Below are 24,135 nucleotides of genomic sequence, written 5' to 3' on the forward strand. Positions count from 1 at the left end.
AAGATTTGTGGGTTGCAGAAACTAGTTGATAAGCGGAAAAGGGGAGATATGATTGAGATATTCAAATTGCTAAAGGGATTCTATAGGATTAATTCAGAGGATATTTTTGAGATCAGGACTGGTGGTGGGAGAACTAGGGGACACCTATGGAAGCTGGGCAAGAGTGTGGTTAGTAGGGGTGTTAGAGTTGGGTTCTTTACTTTTAGAGTGGTAAATGAGTGGAATAAGCTGCCTGAGTCTGTTGTGAGTGCTATGACGGTGAGCAAGTTCAAGGCAAGGTATGATAGATACTGTGAAAATGTCGTATAGTTGTGTGGACATGATGTTTAGGGCCTCCCTGGAGTCACCTGATATAATAATAATAATAATAATAATAATAATAATATATTCTTTATTCATGCAATAGTTATTAATCTTGTGAATACCTTCAAAGTGCCTTCTTCTTTCAGATTTGGTGTTTAATCCCCTCATTCATCTATTTTTACATTTACTTATTCAGCCTTTTGACCTTTGGAATACATTCACACATTGAGCTGTTATGTATTCTTTGTCAGTTCTCAAGCAGTATTTATTTCCTTACAGCTCAACTCCTTATTCCATGCTATAGCTCCAAGCTGTCTCCTAAGCTTGTCATAATCACCAGCCTTGTACTTCCACATATATTGGTTCCTCACAGCAGTCTTCATATTTCTAGCCACAACCCAGGATCACTTTATGATCACTCTCCCATCAATTAAAGGGAAGTATAAAACGCCACTCACAATTACATCCTCTGATGAAATGATCAGATCTAAAAGTCTTGATTCTCACGTGTCCTCCTTTACATACTGCTTGATACTGTTGTGTCTGAAGAACTCGACAAATTCATTTTCCTTATTCTCAAACGCTGTCTCTTCATTCCAGTCTATACTCTCATAATACAAGTTGTTTATTATGTGGCTGATATGCAGTACTTGTAAAATGATTTGAATAAGAGAAAATTGTGATCGTGTGAAAATGGCTGTCATTTCAATGTTTGTAAATGTAAAGTACTGCACGTTGATGTAATTAGATATTATTATTATTATTATTATTATTATTATTATTATTACCCAAGACCCTATGGAGTCAGAGACTCATCTAGGAGGTCCTTTTATCATACTGGAATAATATAATGGTCCTTTATCATACATACTGTGCTTTAAACACACTCAAATTCTCTGCAGACACCACACTTTCAGGCAAATCATTCACAACTCTGCATGCAAAAAACCTGCTGACTCCCCTACTCACACCCTCTTTATACAGTTTCCAGGAATCACCTCTGGTTCTCCCATGATCTCCCACTGTTTTCTGTAGAATCTCTCCAACATTGATCCTATAACAATCCTTTACTAACTTGTAGGTCTTAATCATATCTCCTCCTCTTATCCACTAGACTCTGTAAATTGCATCTAATCATTCCTCATATTTGATATTCCACAGGTCAGAAACTACCTTAGTCAGTCGCCTCTGGACCCTTTCCAACATCTCTTCGTCCTTTTGAAAATCAGGTGACTAAATCTGGGCACAGTAGTCCATGTCTTCATAATTTTGGCAACATGTCCCCTAAATTTCAGATCCTTATCCACTATCACCCCAAGATCTCTTATTTCCTCCACCTCCGACAATATACCCCACCAAATATAAATTCTGCATCCCATCTTTGTTTCCCAAATTTTAAAACCTTACACTTTTGCAACATTGAACTCGTATCCCCATTCCTGTGCCCAATCAATCAATTTATTCAAGTCTTCTTGTAGGACCACAACATCTTCTCTACTCTTCATAGTTCTTCACAACTTTGCATCATCTGCAAACAACTGAATATCTTCATCCAAATCTTTGCCAATATCATTAATATACAAGTTAAATAGTAATAGCCCTAAAACAGACCCCTGAGGCACACCACTAGTGACCTTCTTTTTCCATGATATTGCTCCCCCATACACAATACTTTGTATTGCTGATACCTATCAGATAGCCAGTCTGCTATCCAATGCACTAATCTAATATCCAACATATCCAACCCCCCATCTGCTCTAGTTTGATTATCAACTTATCATGTGGTAATCTACCAAAAGATTTTGCAAAATCTAAGTATATTACTGTGTATCCCTCTCCTCTGTCCAAGGAAGTAGGTACCTTATTGTAACAAGTAAGAAGATTACTAAAACATGCCCTCCCTTTTGCAAATCCATGCTTGTCCATCAGAGATAATACCATTGTTGTGAACACAATTCTGGATCCTAGTTCTCAAAATCACTCCTTCGGAACTTGACCCAGTGCATGACTCATATTAAAAAAATATGTCAAGGCAGATATCAACTGATGTGGTGATATATTATCACGTCCCACAGTCTTATTAACATCTAGTTTGCTCAACTCCCCCATACAACTCTTGCTCACTTACAGTCAGTCTCTCTCCTCCCCATCATCAACTGCTCTCAATCTCTCCATGAAGTCACATTCACAAGATTGAAAACCTTTATGAACTGCTCAATAAGTATCTCAACCACACCTTCTGCAACAGTTGTCTTCACACCATTTTCTCCAGTCAATGTCATCCTTCCATAATCATTCTTTCTTTTGCTGGCTACATATTGAAAGAACTCCTTAGGATTCTTTTTGGCTTCATTAGCTAAATGCTGTTCATACCTCTCTTTAGCTATCCTCACCAACCAAGTTACCCGCTTTGCCTGGTCTTTGTAGTCCTCGTGGAATTGGTTATTTCCACTTCTCTTATGCTGCCTCCATAATGCCCTTTTTCCCTGTATCACATGTTTCATCCATTTCACACCTACTTTATTTAACCTTCTGACCCTTGGAATACATTTAGACATTGCTTCTACTAGATAGTTCTTGAAAATCCCCCAAGCTGCACTGATCTCTTTACCAGCTAACTCCTCATTCCATGCTACACCTGCAAGCTGTCTCCTGAGCTCTTCATAATCATCCCCCCCCCCATGTACTTGTAGTTCCACATATACCCTTTTTCTCATAGAGGTCCTCACACTGCTGGCAACCATCCAGGTAATCACTTCATGATCACTCTCACCAATTGGTGTGTGACTGAGGGTACCTCATTTATAATTACATTTATTACATAATTTATTACAGTTTATTACATAATTACATTTAAAATTACAATTATATCAAATGTTACATTATAAATAGTTTTAATGGAAAATGCACACTAAGACTTTTAAATAACTTTCATGGGTTACACATATTATATATTTTATATTTTATATATTTTAATCCAACAACATGAATCACAATAACAAGTCATAAATCATGGACATATTAGCTTGTGTCTCAGTTGCAGCTGAAGTACATCAATACACTATTAGAGTTCAAAGGAACAATTGTAAAAATTTGTGTTGGTAAAAAAAATGAAAACAATTATTAATTAAAAAAAATTATGAACGATAGTGATCACTTCCCAAAACTTGGAGACTGGCATGCAGTCTGATCAGTTGAGGTTCGGACGATTTTGTAGCATTTCGCATATCAAAGAAAGATGATCAAATTTGAACTTTCTGGAATGAAGAAGTTTTGTCTGATTCCAAAGAATGTGCTATGCCTGATAGCAATAACATTAGAAACAAGGCCAAACTTGTCAGATTCCAAAAGAGAAGCCAGTTTGCCCAAAATAGCAAAGATGCCATGAGCAGGGTACTTGATAAACACCTGGTAAGGAAAGAGGTAGTAATGTATCCTTTATTGATGAAGGAAAGAAGACTGTTTCTGAGCTAGTCTGAGGAAAGCACATAGAGTTTATGAAGAATGCATGCTATTTGTTCCAAAGTTCCTTTAAGGTAAGATGAAGTTCTTTTCGTATCAGATTGTAGTTTGGTAGAATGATGATAATTATTAATACTTTTTTTGAATGGTAGTTTGTTCTATCCATTACACATCTGATTGCTTTTAATTTTATTCAATTCATTTAACAAAAGGGAATCAGAAGAGCAGATGTTATGAGCTCTATGTACAAGACTCTTGATAATACTTTCTTCTGTGATGAACAATGGTGAGAGGACAATTGAGAATATGGTGCAGGAGGAATGGTGGACAGTTTGTAGATGTGTGGAGTGAATTTTATGGATGAAAGGATCTGTACATGCCTAATGGACTGCCCTTGAATGGTTGGTTGGAGTAAGATGAATTGTTGCTTAGATGCTTGAAGAAAGTATAGTTTAGTGAGAAAGTAAAAGAAAAGGTTAAACCTGAAATAATCAAAGCAAAAATCTGGTTATCCTTCTTCCAGAATTTATGACAAAATAGTAAAAAAAATTTACTAACGCCCTTTATTTCTATAGGGAGTAGTTGAAACTGACTGCTTGAACCCTAATGCTTGCAGCCTGAATGGTAGTTAAACTCCACCTTTAACAAATCAGAAATAGATGGCCAAAGATTATCACTCATTTTAAATGGCATTCAGCGAAGAGAGTATTGCAGATCTGTGCTGATATCTAGCTGGCCATACTACTAACACAGTATGTTATTGTATGAAATAGTATGGGTACTATGGCCGATTTTGTTGAATTTATGGGAGAAAAAAAAAAACACTGGTATATGCCAGAAATCATCTAACTCAGGATAAAGAGTTAGATGATAGCTCAAATAAAGAGTTTGAAATACTTTTTTTTGTATTGTTTTGAAGAATGTCTTTCTTCAAATAATTCCAACTTCCATAGGATTAACTAGATCTATACACAAACAAGATATAATGCTTACTACTAATTATACAGGTAGAAAACATTACAAGAAATCCAACAAGCAATATATCAAAGTAAATTAGGAAACTCCTCTTGAGAACAATGGATAAATGTAGAACTCATTAAATATGCAGGCGCGTTCTCCTCCATATTCACCAGATATGAGTCCTTTGACTTATATATCAAAATGAAAGAATTCCCACCCCCTCAGAGGTCTGTGACTTTGTGATGTGTAAGAAAGAGGTTCTTCAACCAGTAGGTCTCACTATCACTGATATCAACAGGCAACACTTTGATGATAGTATACAGCAGCTCCTACAAATTTGGAAACAGATATAGAACATACATTGAAAGGATGTTATTATATACACTTGATAAACAAACTATTTTACATTTTGTACACATCTTGCCACTACTTTATTTACAAGTAGTGGAAGCTGTAGTATATTACGGACTAGTAGATGGTGGCACTTGTTTACCTGTCTTCACTGGATGCCATTCATAATTAGTGATAGTCTAAGACGAGTCATCTCTGACTGCTACTGGTGGAGATTATACTTCCTTACAATCTTCCAAACTTACACAGGACTAAAACAGCCTCAACTATACTTTACTTTCCAGAAAATATTGAAAACTTAGCATCAGACTGCCGAAGAAAGAGCGGTGTGATGAGTTCGATTCTGGTCTACAGGAACTTTTTAAGCCTTTTTTAACCGGTTCTCAAGTTCTCAAGTTAATCGATCTCTGGCATGGACAAGCAGGTTTTTTCTCCCAGAATTTGGTTTTTCGTCCCGTAAACTCGAGAAAATTGACCATAGAACCAACACTATTTCAGACATTAAAAATGTATTACAGCTAGATATATGAGATGGCAGGACTTGTACCACTTGAATTAGTGATAGCCTTGGGCCTGCTATCTCTGATTGGCTACCAGAGATTGAACTGCCACTCAGTCTCCAAAAGATAGATAAGGCTAAACCAGCCTCGCCTACTTCCTATCGTCATCGTCATTGTATGTTATGCTTTCGCACAAGCCTACACATTTTACTGCGTAAGCTTCCAAAACCAATAATCCCGCAGAATAGGTTGGTTGCTCCTTATTCCCGGTAGTATCCCATGTCTGTCGAAGTGTGTGTTCATGGGGCCGGTTTGCCTGCTTTGTGGGAGGAAAATCCTCAGGATAAACTGGGGAAAAAAACCCTACTGTCCACGCCCAAGACCAGCTAACTTGGCTATGGCTTAGGAAGATCCTTAAGCTCCTCATGTTGTCGACGGGAATCGAACCTAGGACACTCCTTCTCCAAGCATATGATTGCAAAGAACATAGCCACTTGGCTAACCATGCAGAACTACTCCCTATATGGGAATAAAAGGTATTAGCTGATTTATATATATATATATACACAAACATGGGGGCAGGAGATTACATTGACGGGATGTTATTATATACACTTGATAAACAAACTTTTTTTCATTTTAGAATCCACTTATTAGATACTTAAGGAAACAACCCATAAAGTATCATACGATATGAATTTCATAAACTTTTATAGTCTATATATATTAAATTATATTATGCATTAATTCTCCTACTTAAATTGGGAGTCACTATCGCCCCAACTTTCATGTTGAAGCGATAACTCGCTCCCTGCACTAAACAATACGCCCTCCACAACAGCAACTATACTGCAGACACACAAAAAACAATTAGTTTTATCATGTTACTGAATAAGGTTCACAGACATTTGCAGACTGTGTAATATATTTCTCAACAAACAGTGCAATTCGAGACAACTGAGGATATAAACACTAACTAATGAATCACATATTCCCTCCAACAGAAACTGCTGTATAGACTCAAGCAAAACCACATGTTGCTCGTGCAACATATGGTTTTGCTTGACACTACCATGTCATGAACGTGTTAAAACTAAGAAATATATAGTGAATGTATTTCAGATATTATGGAAATCGGTTAAAGAGAATTAGCATTTCCATTCAATTGTCAGCTCACTTTTTGTTTGGGTCATGCGATCTTTTGATAATACCGCACCAATCATATGCACTTCTTAATAGCTGCACTTTCTCTACTGGGCTACAATCATGCACATCTTTCACTTCTCATTAGTAATTTGTCAAGGATTGTTCATTACGTATCTCAAGTGTCTTAAATTACTGGTAATTTTTGCTTCATAAAATGGGAAAGAAGATAACTCTATTTGGGTAGATAAGTTTGACTTGCATTTGCACACAAGGAAACAGCTCTTGAGGACAGAAGTGATGGAGAATAGAAGCTTTTTGGTAAGTCATACCCATTTTCAGTTTTTTTTTCTGAAAACTTTAGTTTCCGAAAATCCCCACATATATCTTACACCATGATTTTTTAGCTTTAATTTTGGGAAAAAAGTGCGAGTTATATTCAAGTAAATATGGTAATTTTTTTAGCTTTCAAATTCTTAAGTATGGATCATTGGTTAAAGACTGGATTTATAAAATGCACAAAAGAAAGCAATATAGCAGATATAGAAATAAGCAATTTCACCTCTCATTGATGATAAATTATTTATATTAAGTAAAAATGTATAGTATCTTTATAATAAATTTTGTTCAATTAAAAATAAAATCATATTTTTTTGTTTAAATGTACATCTAAATTCAAATAAGACAGACATATACAATGAAATATATTTTTATTTATTTATTATTATTATTATTATTTTGATATGAAAATTAAAGAAGGGGTACAAGGATATCTGAAGTTTCAGAAACGCTGATCTATCCAAATATTTAGTCTGAAACATAGGTGTATATTACGATATTCGTTTTCTTAAATTCCACTTCGAATTTGGATAGACGAAACAGTGTGATATGCTTCTTATATTTTTTGCAGCATCATTTTGCCTTGACATTTTTTTTTAATACGAGTCTTGCACTTGGTCAAGTCCCTAAAGAGTGGAAGAGGGCAAGATTGTGCCACTTCATAAAGGAGGTGATCGAACTCAAGCATCAAACTATAGGCCTATCTGTATGTCAGGTGTTGTGGTTAAGTTGTTGGAGAAGCTTGTGAGAACTAGGATCCAGTGTTGAGTTGACAACAATGGTATAATCTTTGATGGACAGCATGGATTTGCTAAAGGGAGGTCATGTTTTAGTAATCTACTTACTTATTACAATAAAGTGACTGCTTCCTTGGACAGAGGAGAAGGATACACAGTAATATACTTGGATTTCGCAAAAGCTTTTGATAGAGTACCTCATGATAAGTTGACAGTCAAACTAGAGCAGATGGGGTTGGATATTACATTGCTGCACTGGATTGGAGACTGGCTATCTGATAGGTATCAACAAGTTGTGTATGGGGGTGCAATATCCAGGAAAAGGAAAGTCACTAGTGGAGTGCCTCAGGGGTCTGTTTTAGGGCCATTACTATTTAACTTGTATATTAATGATATTGGCGAAGATTTGGATGGAGATATTCAGTTGTTTGCAGATGATGCAAAGTTGGGACGAACCATAAAGAGTAGTGAAGATGTTGTGGCCTTGCAAGAAGACTTGAATAAATTGAGTGATTGGGAAAGCAAATGGAGATGTGAGTTCAATGTTGCAAAATGTAAGGTTCTAAAATTTGGAAAACAAAGATGAGATGCAGAATTTATGCTTGGTGAGAATATATTGTTGGAAGTAGAGGAAATAAGAGATCTGGGAGTGATAGTGGATAAGGATCTAAAATTTAGGGGACACATCGCCAAAATTGTGAAGACAACACAAAGACTTCTGGAAATGATGCGGAGGACACTGACGTGTAGAAGTAGGGAGATTCTTGTTCCATTGTATAAGGCTTTGATTAGGCCACACATGGACTATTGTGCCCAGATTTGGTCACCTGGTTTTCAGAAGGATGAAGAGATGTTGGAAAGGGTCCAAAGGCGACTGACTAAGGTAGTTTATGACCTCTGGAATGTCGAGTATGAGGAAAGATTGAAAAGATGTAATTTGCAGAGTCTAGTGGAGAGAAGGAAGAGGGGAGATATGATAGAGACCTACAAGTTGGTAAGGGGTTGTTATAGGATCAATGGTGGAGAAGTTCTACAGAGAATAGTGGGAGATCAGGGGAGAACCAGAGGTCATCCCTGGAAACTGTATAAAGAGGGAGTGAGAGGCAGGTTGTTTTCGTGCAAAGTTGTGAGTGATTGGAATGCCTTGCCTGAGAGTGTGGTGTCTGCAAGGAGTTTGAATGTGTTTAAGACACGGTAGTCTTAAACTTGATTCTTTGACTCCATGAGGTCTTGTTTAATAATAATAATAATAATAATAATAATAAATAATAAAAATGAGCCTGTGTAGCTCAGTGGATGTGGCGTTTGCACCCCACGGCGCTTGGCCGCACGAAGGAAGACTTGGTTTTGAGTCTAGTTGGCGACTAGAGGAAATTTTTCTAAGCCTTTTTTCGACCGGTTCCCGAGTTAGTCGATCTCTGGCACAGGCAAGCGGGTTTTTCCTCCTGGAAACTCGGGTTTTTCGTCCCGTAAACTCGAGAAAATTGACCGTAGAACCCACAATATTTCAGACATTAAATATATTGTGTTAGGGTTAGGGACCACGAGATGGCGGCACATTTGAGCTGTCTCTCTTCACTGTGTACCGCTTAATTAGTGATAGCCTTGGGCCATCTATCTCTGATTGGTACCAGTGGAGATTGAACTGCCCACTCAGTCTCCAAAAGTTAGATAGGGCTGAATGGCCTCACCTACTCCCGTATACGGGAATAAAAAGGCGTTAGCTGCTTTTTTTTTCTTTTTTTTTTAATAATATAATAATAATTTCAATTTTGAATGTGAATTTTGAAGGGCAAGACTTGGCAAATGACAATTGAATTCTAAATTTTTTACTTTGTTTTGGGCACATACTTTATGAAAAAAAATAAAGTTTTTTTATGATTTCAGAAACAGACAAAAATGGCATACCAGAGAAACAAAATGAAAACCCTTTCTGGTCACATCACCGAAAAAGACAAGCAAAATGAGAAGTTATTCGAGCTCAGCAAGAAAATCAATTGCAGAGATTTTTGAAATTATCAGAAACAAGAGTCAGTGAAAGCGACATTCCTGTGGCGTCCCCCACTGACAATGAGTCTGAAAATTCAAATGATGATAATCAGACTCTTGAGAAACATCCCAATAGCTTCGACTTCAAATACAAATACCTCAACACTAAATTACAAGCTTTTTGATGATCCAGCTTTATGCAAAACTTGTCCAATTCAATAATTGATATATTAGTAAAATGAGGTTCTCCTGCTGAATCAAAAGAGAATTTTTTCCATGCAATGAGCATAATAGAAATTTTCATGTATCACATTATAATAGGATTTTGAGTAACGGAAAAACCATTAAAAGATCTTGGTTAATTTACTCAAGTTCAAAAAATGTAGTATTTTGTTTCTGCTGCAAATTATTTTCTAATATTCGAACTATGAACTTAATTTTGGAAGGAAATAATGATTTGAAACATATGCCTCAAGTTTTTCAGCATCATGAAAAATCTCAAGAACATTTTAATAATTTCGAATAACGTATTGATTTGGAAAAGCGTTTAAAAAATGAAACTACAATTGATCAACATCAGCTAAAATTACTCAAAAAAGAACAAGAACACTGGATGCATGTTTTAAAATGTATAATATCAGTTATTAAATTTCTTGCAAAAGAAAACATAGAGTTCAGAGGAAGTTCAGATATTCTATATATAAATAATAATGGAAAATGTTTGAAACCGATTGAATTATTCACCGAATTTGACAGCATATTACAAAAACATGTAGAACACATAAAAAACAATGACATTCACGTTCATTATTTAGAGAAATGTATACCAAATGAAATCATTAATATATTGAGTAATGAAATTTAAAAAAATTGTATCTAAAATAATGAATGCTAAGTATGTTTCAATAATTGTTGATTGCACCTGATATTTCATGGCAGGAGCAAATGTCCTTAATTGTAAGATATGTTTCTATAAAAGAAAAAAAATGAAGAAACCCAAGATATTATACTAATAGAGGAAAGATTTCTAGATTTTATTAAAATTAATAATACAACATTAAGTGGTATGGCTGAAGTAATTTTAAAATTATTAGGAAAAAAACTTAAATATTCAAAATATCTGTGGTCAGGGATATGACAACAGGTCATATATGAAGGGGAAGAATGCAAGGGTACAAGCACTTTTAAGGAACAAAAATCCTAGAGCATTTTTTGTTCTGTGTTGTACGCATTCCTTGAACTTGGTATTGAGCGATGCAGCAAGCTGCAATGTAGATACGGTTTTATTTTTTGACATTATTCAGTCAATCTATAATTTCTTTTCTTCATCGAGTCATCAATGGGATGTTCCTCTAAACCACATCCAAAATTTTACTTTAAAACCTTTTTAAAGTAAAAAGGTTGCTGGGAAAGTCGCGTTGAAGCTGTAAAAGCAATACGAAATCAAGTAAAAGAAATACATGCAGCTTTAATTTTCATCACAGAAGATGACAGCTTAATTGGGCAAGAAGGCATTAAAACAAAATTGGAAGCTAGTTCGTTAGCAAAAAAAAATAATTCTTTTAAGTTTATATTTGGCACATTTGTTTGGCATGACATTCTATGTGAAGTCAATGCATCTAGCAAACAATTGCAAAATATCTCTTGCTATATTATGGACGCCTTGAAATCATTAGATGTGACGAAAAAATTCTTGACATCATACAAAAGCGAAAATAATTTTTTGAAAGTTAAGCACCATGCCCATAACTTTGCTCTAAATATTGGGTTAAATGCTGATTTCTCAACTAACGACAGCACACGAACTTGACATGTAAAAACTCAATTCGATTATGAATGTCCCAACGAATCAGTTACTAATTTTGAGTAACAGTTTCAAATTAATTTTTTAATGTAATTCTTGATTCAGCAATAACATCAATTACTGAGAGATTTGAACAGCTATATAAATATGAATCAATTTTTGGGTTTCTCTTTAACATTGGTAACTTAAAATTTGATGCAGTAAAAAAAGCTTGTTTCGACTTAGAAATTTTTCTGTCTGATGGTGATCAAAAAAGATATTTCAGCAATAGATTTATTGCTGAAATGATGTGGCCCTTCTGCCACATTAGGCCAGATAGTCGAGAGTCTACTGAAATTAAAATTGTTAATTCTCAATTTTGATGTTTTCATATTTGTTTTGTCATATTTAATGTGATTTATGTAATATTTATAAATTATGTTAAAATTATGTACTCTCATTATATAATAAACAAAAATATTTAATTTATTTATTTATTATTTATTCCCTCACTATATATATATAATTTTTATATATACACATACAATTTCGACCAAAGGGTGGGAAAAAAAAATCCCACACTCAAAAATTTGCTCGGGCCAGTGCTGGTGAGGTTAGATTATCAATGGCAAATACCAGAGTGAGACACGTATAATTTGAATTTTAATACAATTCTTAATACAGCCATACAGGGCCAGCGAGAGGGGGGAGGGTGACATCTGAGACTTTTGTCACGGGCCCAGCATCGAAAAGGGCCCGACCTTCGGGCCCCGCCGTGTCACACAACTGTCTTTATAATGCATGGTTTTAATTCTCATAATAATATAACAATGATAAAGGATAATGGCATATTGAGAATGATACTGTGTTTTATTTTAGACAGACGGCTACGCTCTTTTGCTCACCGTGAGTGTCCGGAAGATAATGATTCTCTCGACGCGAATCGCAGTAGTTATAGCGGGTGATGTTTGTGCAAGGTTGTTGCAGTCGGATGCACTAGCACTAGCTAGTAATTGCATTCACAGTAATGTGCCCTGCCAGAACACTTCATTCTTGTTAGTATTTTGATAGACGAAGATTTTGTGATTGTTTGTAAAGTATGCAACTGTATATATTGTAGGCCGTGCACTAAAAAATTAAAGTAAGTATTCTTATTAATTTGATTTTTTAATTATTAAAATTATATAAAAAAAAAAAAATCAGCTAACGCCTTTTTATTCCCGTATATACGGGAGTAGGCGAGGCCATTTAGCCCTATCTAACTTTTGGAGACTGAGTGGGCAGTTCAGTCTCCACTGGTACCCAATCAGAGACAGATGGCCCAAGGCTATCACTAATTAAGCGGTACGCAGTGAAGAGAGACGGCTCAAATGTGCCGCCATCTCGTGGTCTCTAACCCTAACACAATATATTTAATGTCTGAAATAATGTGGGTTCTACGGTCGATTTTCTTGAGTTTACAGGACGAAAAACCTGCTTGCCCGTGCCAGAGATCGACTAACTCGGGAACCGGTCGAAAAAAGGCTTAGAAAAATTTCCTCTAGTCGCCGACTAGACTCGAAACCAAGACTTCCTTCGTGCGGCCTAGCGCGGTGGTGTGCAAACGCCACATCCACTGAGCTACACTTGACCAACAGAAATGTATCATCATAAATCTGGAAATCAAAAACGAAAGGAGAAAACGGATCGTGAGAAGGCAAAAGAAGATTTAAAAAAACAAGCATTTACTACTGAAATATTGGAAGACAGAACACCAAGATATTGAAATTTCAAGTAAACAATGTGCTAATAGTTTAACTGCTGACAAAAGTAATAAAAAATCTTCTTCACCTGGACCTGCAGCAGCTAACTCTGAAGTGACCACTGAAATAAGCACTAGGGACAATTTATACCTTGAAGATAAAGAATAATTTAAATAATAAAAATTTAATAATAAACAATAAAAATTTAAAAATTATCTTTTATTTAATGTTTGTATTTTGTATGGTATGTAATGTATCGAATTTTGAATTTATTGTACACTTTTTTTAAATAAATGTTTAATGTTTTATATGACTTTTTTTAATAAACAAAAGTGATACACTTTTTTAAGTGGGGCCCGGACCACAGACTTGTCACGGGCCCGAAAATTTCTCTCGGCGGCCCTTTAGTCATATATAATTCAGACAGAAATCGGAAATTTCCCAAGTAATCACTTAGAAAATTATCATTTTTCCGACTGAAAGGCTGAAATAACTCGTTTTACTTACTTTATTTATACAAGTTCCAACCTTCTGTTTTTCTTTAGGAATTTTGTTAGCACATCATCATAAAATGAAGGTTTTCCCTTCAGTCCCATCATCAATGTTTTCAATAGCGATTAAGTTTAGACGGCATAGCCTTTCCTGTGTTTGTCCTCTATAGCTGAAAAAGAACGCTCGGCTGTAGCAGTAGCGCTCTGAATCGACATGATAAGTTCTGCTAACTTATAAATTTTCTTGAATGCGACCTGAAGTTGATTTTCTTGCATGAATTTTAATAGGTGATGCAGTGGTTTCTTGGCAAATTCTGCAGAAGAAAATAGTACTTTCAGTTCATTTTTCAAGCTAATGTAGTCAACAACTAAGCCATAGAAATACTTTAAGTTTTCTAAAATACCATCAGGAAACGTCTTCGCATACTGACTATATCTTTCACTACAAAGGGGTTGAAAAAATTCAAGTTTCGAAAGTGAAGAGTATCTTTCTTCCATCTCCAGGCACAAACAGTCGACTATTTCCTGGCATAATCGAAGGCACACTCTTCTCCGTCTCTTTTGGTTCTTTTCGTCTCTTAGGTCTCAACTCATCAACTGCATGCTTCTCCTTTGATGCAGAAACCCAAATATCATCAAAGTCATGTACCCTGTCATTCTTAAGTTGCTTCATAGTGTCATGCACTTTTTTCTAGAAGAGTATGACATATTATATTATGAAGTTTGCAGTATATTATTCAGTATAGCCAAATAAAACAGAAAAAAATTCTAGCAACAAAATTGTTTGAAAATCTTGCAAAAAAACCACGAGCTTTGATTACAGCATCTACGTCCAATTCCCCAGAATTATCCACTATGTGTTCAAAAAATTCACCTGAGTTGATTTCTGTGACATTTTAGTGTGCCTGTTAAACGGGAAGTAAAGTTCCATCTGGTTGGTGTGACGGGGGGTAACTGTTTAGCGACAAAATCTTACAAAGCATTTAATTTTTCGATGATTTAGAAAAAATATGCCGCCAATGCACTGATAGTATGGAAAAACAATCTACATTCCTTGATATTCGAGATGCTTTGCTTCAGAACTAAATTCAAAACATGAGCATAGCAATGTGTAAATATTGCTAAAGGATATGCCTCGATAACTTTCCTCTGTAAGCCATTAATATAGCCACTCATTGCATTACACATGCACGCACCATCCTACTTTTGTCCGAATAACTTGTCCTTGATATTAAATTCCTCAACTCTTTTATGACATGTTTAAAAAGACCACTAGACGTTCTATCATGATTTACGTCTACAATCCGATGAACCTTTCGTGTATTTGCCAATTATTGACAAAACAGAAAACAATTGATAGTTGCGATTTTGACATGACATCAGATGTTTCATGGAGAATAATGGTCACAAATGTAGCGGTAGCAATTTCTTTCTTTTCTTTTTTTTATAGCATCTTTAACCACATCAGATACAGCAATAATAATATCAATTTGTACTGTGGAAGAACTTCCTTGAAATACAGTCGAATCCTTTAAATGACTCTAAAACAGGATCAGACTCACGAAACACACTCAAAAAGTCAATATAATTTCCTCGATTAGCTGACTCTTTAGACTCATCATAACCTCTGAAAGGAAGCCCTTGCTTAGCCGAATAGCATACAGCATCAATTAATCTTTTTAAAATGTCTCTTTACCTGTTCATTATGACGGATAACTTCAATTTTTCTTTGTTTGTCAATGAGAGTGTCAATTTTTTTTTCCCAAACATCTTGACATTTAAAAATGATTGAACATGTGATTGGGATCGCTCATGTTTTTGCACTGCTGCTGTCAAGTGGTTAATGTCAGAATATCCATGCTTATTCCAAACGCCTTTCTATCTGGAGAATAATAAACAAAGCCAACAAAAAAAGTCTTGACCGTACTTCACATCCGGTTAACCATTCTATTGTACTGTATTGTGAAATAAAGGTGTCTCATACACTCAGTTTTGCATCTTTGTGCATACTCTTAAATTTGGAAGAGGAGGAGGAGGACGATGCTTAGTACCTTCGAGTACAGTCATACAATCCACAAAAGTTCTGGCAGAAAACGGGACATTCAGTAGATCGTCAACACTGTTTCCCATTATAAACATGGGGAAAATTATATATTAAAAACTTGCCTATATTATATATAAATATAACTTACCTACCACGTTAGTTCACACTTCACTCACGCAAAACAGATCAAACTCAGAAAACAAAAACAGCAACTCATTACAAATGACAACGTTGAATTGGATTGGTTAACACAATAACCAATCACAGCTGCTAAGTGTTATTATCTCTGAGCTCACCCTCCTCGCCTTAAAACCACTAGAACGCTAAGAATTTGACATGCTGAGTCCTCTTTACATCTTTTCAAAGGGCTCAAAGTTGTACGTATTTTGAAAGCACACCAGGGCTATTAACGCTAATATGATGTAATGTTTACACTTGGAAAAGTGTCCTCTTCATGAAGCACTAATGCTTCATTGCCCTCATGAAGAGGTGAGGGCAATGAAGCATTAGTATATTGTGCTTAATTTTTGGAATCGCGAGAAGCCAGGGAACAATTAGGAGAGTCATTAACGGGAATAAATTGAGAAATATAATATCCATGATATTGCTATTCGGTGGATGAGCACCGCACACTTAGCACACCTGGAATATTCGCCCCTGATTTACACCTGAAGAAATCCTGTCAATTAGGATGAAACGTCGTGTTGTCAATTAAGGCGATAAGTGCACCTGTGAAAACTATAGAGTAACAAGTCTTTTAAATATTGGTTATAAGATATATACACAAATATTAAGTTGAAATCTTAAATCATACACTATTATCATCATCATCTTCATCATACGGGAACCTCCATGAAGTCCGAAGACTCATCGCGGAAGACAATCTACCATACCTCTCCTTGAACCAATTAACAAAGCACTCTCTCAACAGATTCTGGCAACCCATTCCACTCACTCACAACTCTCCAACAAAAAATCTAGTCCTCACACCCTCTACTAACCACATCTCTATTCAACTTAAAGCGATGACGCCTTGTTCTGGTCCCTCTAGTCAAGTGCTGAGACATTTCCTCTGTATCAATCTTATAAAACCCTTTACGTAACGTAAATGTTTCTATCATATCCCAATCTTTTTTCTCCTGTCAACCAACTTTTGTAATCTACACACCATTAATCTATCCTCATAGGGAACATTCCACAGGCTATTCTCCATCTTGGTCACTTGCCTCTGAATCCTCTCCATCGCTTTCTCATCCCCAAGAAATCCAGGGGACCAGACTTGAGCACAGTAATCCAGATGTTAGAATATCAAGGCCTTATAAAGAGGAATAACAACTTCCTTATCGCTACTTGTTAACGTGTTCTTCAATAGCCAAGTAATTTATTGACTACCTTAGAAATATATCCTCTAAACTTTAACTCTCTCTCTATCACCATCCCTAAATCTCTAGCATTATCTATTTCTGTACAGTGACATCAATGTGATACACCTTGTAATCTATTTTTCGCAAAATGCAGAACTTGATATTTCTCCACATTAAACAGACACTCATTATCTTTTGCCCATACTGACAGCCAATTTAAATCATCCTGCAAACTCTCCACATCGCCTTGATTAACTAATACTCTACCTAATTTCGCATCATCAGCAAACAACTGCATATTTCCTTTCAGGTTATTTCCTTTATCATTTATGAACAAATTAAACAGCAATGGTCCCAGCATTGAACCTTGTGGCACACCACTAGTCACATATTTTCACCTTCATTCTGCTCCTCCATATACCACTTTTTCATATCTTCTTATTTACATAACCAATATCATATTCATCCCATTTATTTGTTCTAATTTGCATTACAGAGTTCTATGTAATATTCAGTCAAATGTCTTTGCAAAATCCAGAAAAATCATCATATAGCCATTTATTTCCTTTATCGAACTCAGCTGTTACTCTATTCTAAAAACAGACTAAATTTCTAAGGCAAGGCCGACCCTTCACAAAGTCATGCTGCTCGTCATACACTATCATATTTTTATCCACCCATTCTTGAATTCTCTTTTTTACCAATTTTTCTAATATCTTTACCACCACGCATGAGATGCTGATTGGTAGTCTTAGAACCTCCTTATGCAAAGGATTTATTTTGCATTCGTTCCACTTCCTTGCCAATCTACCAAGCCTGAGACTTAAATTAAATGGACAAGTCAAAAGTATTGCCAGTTTCCTTGCACAATCTCGATAACCCTAGCTGATATGCCATCTAATCCCACAGCTGTATTTACATTGAGATTCTGCAATATCCTAAGAACCTCCAATTCATCCACCTCTGTTCCCACATTAGTGTCTGTCACATAGGTTAAAGCAGTTACCTAACTAGGATGATATATCTTTGCAAAATGGTCACTCAGGAACTCAACTATTTTATTTGCTTCTGTCTCCTCGTGACCATCATCACTCATTATGCTCAATATTCCATCGTCATTATTTCTCTTACTTGCCACATAACGAAAGAACCCTTAGGGATTTCCGTTGGACTGCTCAGCTAGATTCTTCTCATAATCCGATTTTGCCTTGAGTGCCATGCTGGTCACCTTTCTTGCCGTAGGTGTTTGCTGAGTTTTCTGGTCACCTTTCTCTTTATATACCCTCCAGAGCATTTTCTTCTGCAGCTCGTGCTTAATGATATTTCTCGTCCATTTAACTCCTACCCGATTTACTCTTCTTATCCAAAGTAATCAAATCAGCTAACGCCTATGTTGTTCCCGTATAGGGAGCAGGCGGGGACGTTTAACCTATCTAACTTTTGGAGACCGAGTGGACAGTTCAATCTCCACTGGTAGCCAATCAGAGAGATAGCTAGTCCAAGGCTATCAATGATTCATTGGTACGCAGTGAAGAAGGCGGCAAGCTAGTGCCTCCATCTCGTGGTCTCTAACCCTAACACAATATTTTTAATGTCTGAAAATAGTGTGGGTTCTACGGTCGATTTTCTTGAGTTTACGGGACGAAAAACCCGAATTTCCGGGAGAAAAAACCCGCTAGCCCATGCCAGAGATCGACTAACTCGGGAACCGGCCGAAAAAATGCTTAGAAAAATTTCCTCTCGTCGGCGACTAGATTTGAACCACCATCCTTTCTTCGTGCGGTCAAGCGCTGTAGAGTGCAAACGCCACTTCTACTGAGCTACACAGGCTCTTTACCCAAAGTATACAATTTAATATCGCTTCCTCTAGATAATCCTTAACCATATCACATGCATTAATAACATCCTTACTCTTCAGTGTTTTATGCCATGATACAGATTTAAGCTTCTTCCTAAGCATGTCATAATCACTGACTTACCTTGTAGTTCCACAAATACCCCCCTCCTTGATTGAATATTCCTCGTGTTTTACAATCTCCCAAGACAAGATCACATGTTCACCAATTGGAGGCAATGTTGTTACCTTTGTTATGGATAGCGCTTCTGATCCTATGACCAGGTCCAATACTCTCCCACCCATTGTTCCCTCAATCACATGCTACCTTAAGTCATTATCTTTCAGCAAGTGTATAAAATTCTATTTCTTTCCTGTCATGTGATCTTCCTTCCTTCCAGTTTATATCTCCATTGGCGAAGTCCCCCATAATAATCACCTGACCTGTTCTCATTACACTAATTTGGTGATGTATGACTTCCAGATCATGTGTGGTACTCCCTGACCAATACCAACAACCAACTGTGCATTTTGTCATACTGACCTTAATCTCATACCACATTACTTCAAATGAACAGCCACCCTTCCGTCTGTCTCCTATTCTTTTTGGTTGCAATTCACCTGCTATCATCAGCAGCAGTGTTCTCCTTCCCCATCCTATCTTGTCTATCTTCCCTGAAAATACTAAACCTTGCACATTCAGTCCTTGTAACTACATCATCTGCTGTTAGCCAAGTTTCACTAATGTTTATAACTTTTGGCGTGGTTGCACTAACCACTGCCAAAAACTCATCCTTCTTGTTTCTGATACTTCTGGCATTAGTATAAAGAAACGTCAGCATCCCTTTAATCCCACACCCACCTTTACTTTCTGAATTCACTACACTATTCAATATTTTGCTTGAGAGACTAGATTCCTCATTTGGTCATTCTCACACTCACTTCACGGGTGTCCTCACATAAACTCACTTGCTCCACCCTAATTGTTTAAGCTTCCCTGAATATGAACTTCATACTCGGTGAACAAAGCTCTCTCAAGACACCTAACACCAAAAACATTTAAATGCAGTCCATTAGCATTGTATACATCCTTCTTTAGGTAAACAGAGACCACAAATTCTACACAATTCCTTTTGTACAATCTGCATATAGACTCATTCACTATCAATGCCCTCCTCCTCCTCGTCAGTTCACTTCCGTCACAGCGTGGTAGGAGGTTTACAATCTTCACCTTCTTGCATTTCAGTTTTGCCTCTTCTAACAACTCCGTCCTCCATCATAAGATACTTCTCGCCTATCAAATCTTTTGTACCAACCAAGACAATCATTTCCTTCGACTTTCCTTTTTGCATCCGGATGGCGTGGCTAATGTCTTGAAATTTTGCACCCTGAAAACACGATTTTGTCACACTTTCGTTAAGTACTCGACTGATCATTAAGTCTCCATACATAATTTTCTCCTTAACTTGTTTTTCTTGTTTGTTCGGTCGTTCTTTGTTATTCCTTCGGATCACCTGCTTCCTTCTTTTTTCAGCCTTTCTTAACTCTTGGCTTCTGCAATTTTTCAATTTCGCACTTTGTCCTAGGAAGGAAAACATTTAAGCGCGTTAGTTCTTTATTAATATCCATTTCGTTCTCCTATATTTCCTCGGCCGCACGTTTGACATTAACATCCATCATTTTCCATCTTATTGTCGGTATTTGTTGCGTTCTCGTCACCTACCAGAAATTCACTTTTAATACACTTAATTAATATTCTTTCTCCAGTTTCAATTTCCTTCCACATATTCTTTAATTTTCTCGACGATTACATTTCACATACAGTGCAATGAATATTCACAAATTCAAATCGCGGGCCATCGTTCGTCGCTTTGGTAACCATGCCGACAATATCACAATAAAAATGTTATAAAGATACTAAATATCCTAAAAACACGAAAATCTACACTAATATACTATATTACTCTGAGCTAAAAAAACACAATAAAACCCAATAACTGTCCAGACACTCCTGTTATTTGAAGTTATAGAACATTCCATATTTGTTAATAACACACAAACCGATGTACGAAGCAGTATTTTATCGTAGCAGTTGAACACAGCTGGTATGGCAATACGACGTGCACTCAGCGATTTCGACAGAGGCATCATCGTGGGCTGTCGCATTGGTGGTGGGTCCATACGTGCCATTCCCACTCAAGTGGAGCATCCAAAATTAACTGTTGGCAATGTGATCAACAAATGGAGATGTTTTTGGAAACACTAGTGCAGGAAAACACCCAGAGCAGACGCCGAATGACAGGAACATGAGGCTGTTAAAAATGGGTGGCACACAAAAAACGGCTACAGGCGCACAGACTGTACACAATGAGTTCCAGAGCCAGTATCACCATGGTGAGCATTAATACTGTACGAAAAGAACTCCATTTACTGGGTTTCCACGGAAGAGCAGCGGCATCCAAGCAACGAACAAGGCGGCTCATCTGGCCTGTGCAGAGCATGTTAGCTGGACAAATGACTAGTGGAAAACGATAATCTGGAGCGAATCATGTATCAATCACCTTGCCATCAGACTGGAAACAGGTGAAACCTTGATTCCAGTCTGATGACAAGGTGTGGGTGTGGAGGCAGCCTGGTGAACGCTTGTTACCACAGCATGTTGTATGCACAGTAAAGTTTGGTGGTGGAGGAGTAATGGTGTGGGGTGCATTCAGCTGGTTTGGAGTGGGACCACCAGGCCGTTGTTCGTGGTTTCATGAAGATAGCCAGTACCTTGATATTCTGGATAATCAGGTATCGCCTACACAGAGTTTTTACGGATCTGTGTTACACTCAACACTACAATATCCCATTCCACAAAGCTGCAGGTGTTATTATGGAATGATATTAAGAGATGTGTGTTAAACGACTGCCCTTTTCAGCGCATAGTCCTGACCTCCACCCATCGAACACCTGTGGGACGAACTGGAGCAGCGATTAAGGTACAGAGCAGCACATTCTAGATCTTTTGCTGAACTCGGTGCTCTAACAAATGCTGCTTTGATGGAGGAATGGAGACAAATTCCACCTGATGTCTGTCGTAGATTGGTGGAAAGTCTCCCTCAAAGGGTTCACCTGCTGGTATCAATTGTAAATTGCTGAAGTGTCCAGACAATTATTAGTAGATGGTGTAAGAACAAAATAAATTTTTGAAGAATGATCTGGTTTCCGAAAAGGACGATCATGTATTGACTCGTCATCTACATTAAAAATCCTCAAGCAATGAATTCGACACAGCCATACACACAGCATTTGTAAATTACATGAGAGCCTTTAACAAAGTCTTAAGGTGCTCGGATCATAAGAAGACAAACATTGCAAATCAGTTACTCACAGCAATAACTAATATGTATCAAACAACGAAATAGCTGTAAAAATCAATGAAAAAGTTAGAATGGAAATGAATAAACTGTGGGATCTGTCCAGGTATCCAACATCATCACTCTTATTTAATATCATTATAGCTGAAATAATAGAGAAAGGAAGAAACATATAAAACCAGTTTTCAAAATGAATCATGGAATTTTATTATTATTATTATTATTATTATTATTATTATTATTATAAAAATTAGACGGAAATTACTGAAATAAAAACCATAATGAATTCCTCTCAAACACCAATACAAAGCCCCCCCCCCCCCCCATCAAAAAGGTTAAAATGTAAAACGTGCACATGGAGTGGTTGTCCGTGGGCGCATGATTCGCTTCTACATGCTAACCAGAAAATAATGCACTTTTATTTATCTCTATAAATATGCATCCATGCATGTACATATATGATCAATTATTTCCAATCATATATATTTGCATGCACGAACGATTTTTTTTTTTTTTTTTTGGAGTTAACGGGACGAAAAACCCGAGTTTCCGGGAGAGAGAAAAAAAACCCGCTTGCCCATCCCAGCGATCGACTAACTCGGGAACCGGTCGCAAAAAGGCTTCTCTTAGTATTAGCTTCTCTAATCGGCGACTAGAACAAAACTCTGAATGCAGCTAACGGCTTTTATTTCCTTATATGTAGTAGCGAGGCCGGTTTAGCCGTATCTAACTTTTGGAGACTGAGTGGGCAATTCAATCTCCACTGGTAGTCAATAAGATAGCAAACCCAATGTTATTACTAATTAAAGGGCATGCTGAGAAGAGACGGCTAGTGTGGTCCCTAACCCTAACACAATATTTTTAATGTCTGAAATAATATGGGTTCTACGGTCAATTTTCTTCAGTTTAAGTAACGAAAAATCCTAGTTTCCGGGGAAAACAAAAACCCCGCTTGTCCGTGCCAGAGATCGACTAACTCTAGAACTAGTCGAAAAAAAGGCTTAGAAAAAGTTCCAGCAGTCGGCGAGTAGAATAGAACTTATGACGCTCTTTCTTTGGGCGGGCTAGCACCGTATCATTATTATTATTTTACATACAATCTCATACAACAAGTCTGGAGGCTTGTTGTATGAGATACAAACTATTCACACAATGTATATGGTATCCTTCCTTGAACCCATTAACAGACAAAGTACTCACAACTGACTCCAGAAATCCATTCATTCACCACTCTCCACGAGAAAAATCTAGACCTCAAGCTCTTGGTAATAACACTCTTACTAAACTTCCATGGATGAGCGCTTCTTCTTCTCCCCCCCCCCTTCCCTCACTCTTTAGCTAACTGACGACACATTTCCCCGCATCATTCCTATAAAACTTTACGTAACTTAAATGCTTCTATCATATTTCCCCTTTCTGCATATCAACGAACTTTTGCAACCTACAAACTCTCAATCTATCTTCATAGGGAACATCCACAGGCTACTCACATCTTTGGATCCTTACTACTTACTCATTACAAAGCAATCAAGGTAACTAGACCTGAGAACGATAATCTAGATATGGACATATCAAAGTCTTGTAAGGAGAAATGATAACTTCTTTATCTCTGCTTGCTACCTATACACCCTTAGCAGTATGTCCTCTAAACTTCAACTCTCTATCTACTAAACCCCAAATCCCTAGTTTCATCAGTTTTCTGATGAAACTAGGGATTTTCTGGAGTATAGTGGT

The 24,135-nt window shown here is 36.8% G+C and overlaps 1 protein-coding gene across 1 annotated transcript in view; it reads right to left on the reverse strand.

Moving 5' to 3' along the window:
• Positions 1-13,443, reverse strand: part of LOC150108524 (cAMP-dependent protein kinase catalytic subunit alpha-like) — a 202,834-nt gene extending 189,391 nt beyond the window's left edge. Inside the window, exons 1-2 of the mRNA XM_090415947.1 lie at positions 13,398-13,443; positions 10,707-10,754 (exon numbers count right to left, since the gene is read on the reverse strand). The gene's annotated coding sequence lies outside the window, so the exon portion shown is untranslated. The remainder of the gene's footprint in view (positions 1-10,706; positions 10,755-13,397) is intronic.
• Between the last annotated feature and the right edge of the window lie 10,692 nt (positions 13,444-24,135).

The sequence above is a fragment of the Typopeltis vanoorti genome, chromosome 3 (genome assembly GCF_054136105.1).
Source record: "Typopeltis vanoorti isolate ZY-2024b chromosome 3, IOZ_Tvanoo_1.0, whole genome shotgun sequence".
In the NCBI taxonomy this organism is placed as follows: Eukaryota; Metazoa; Arthropoda; class Arachnida; order Uropygi; family Thelyphonidae; genus Typopeltis; species Typopeltis vanoorti.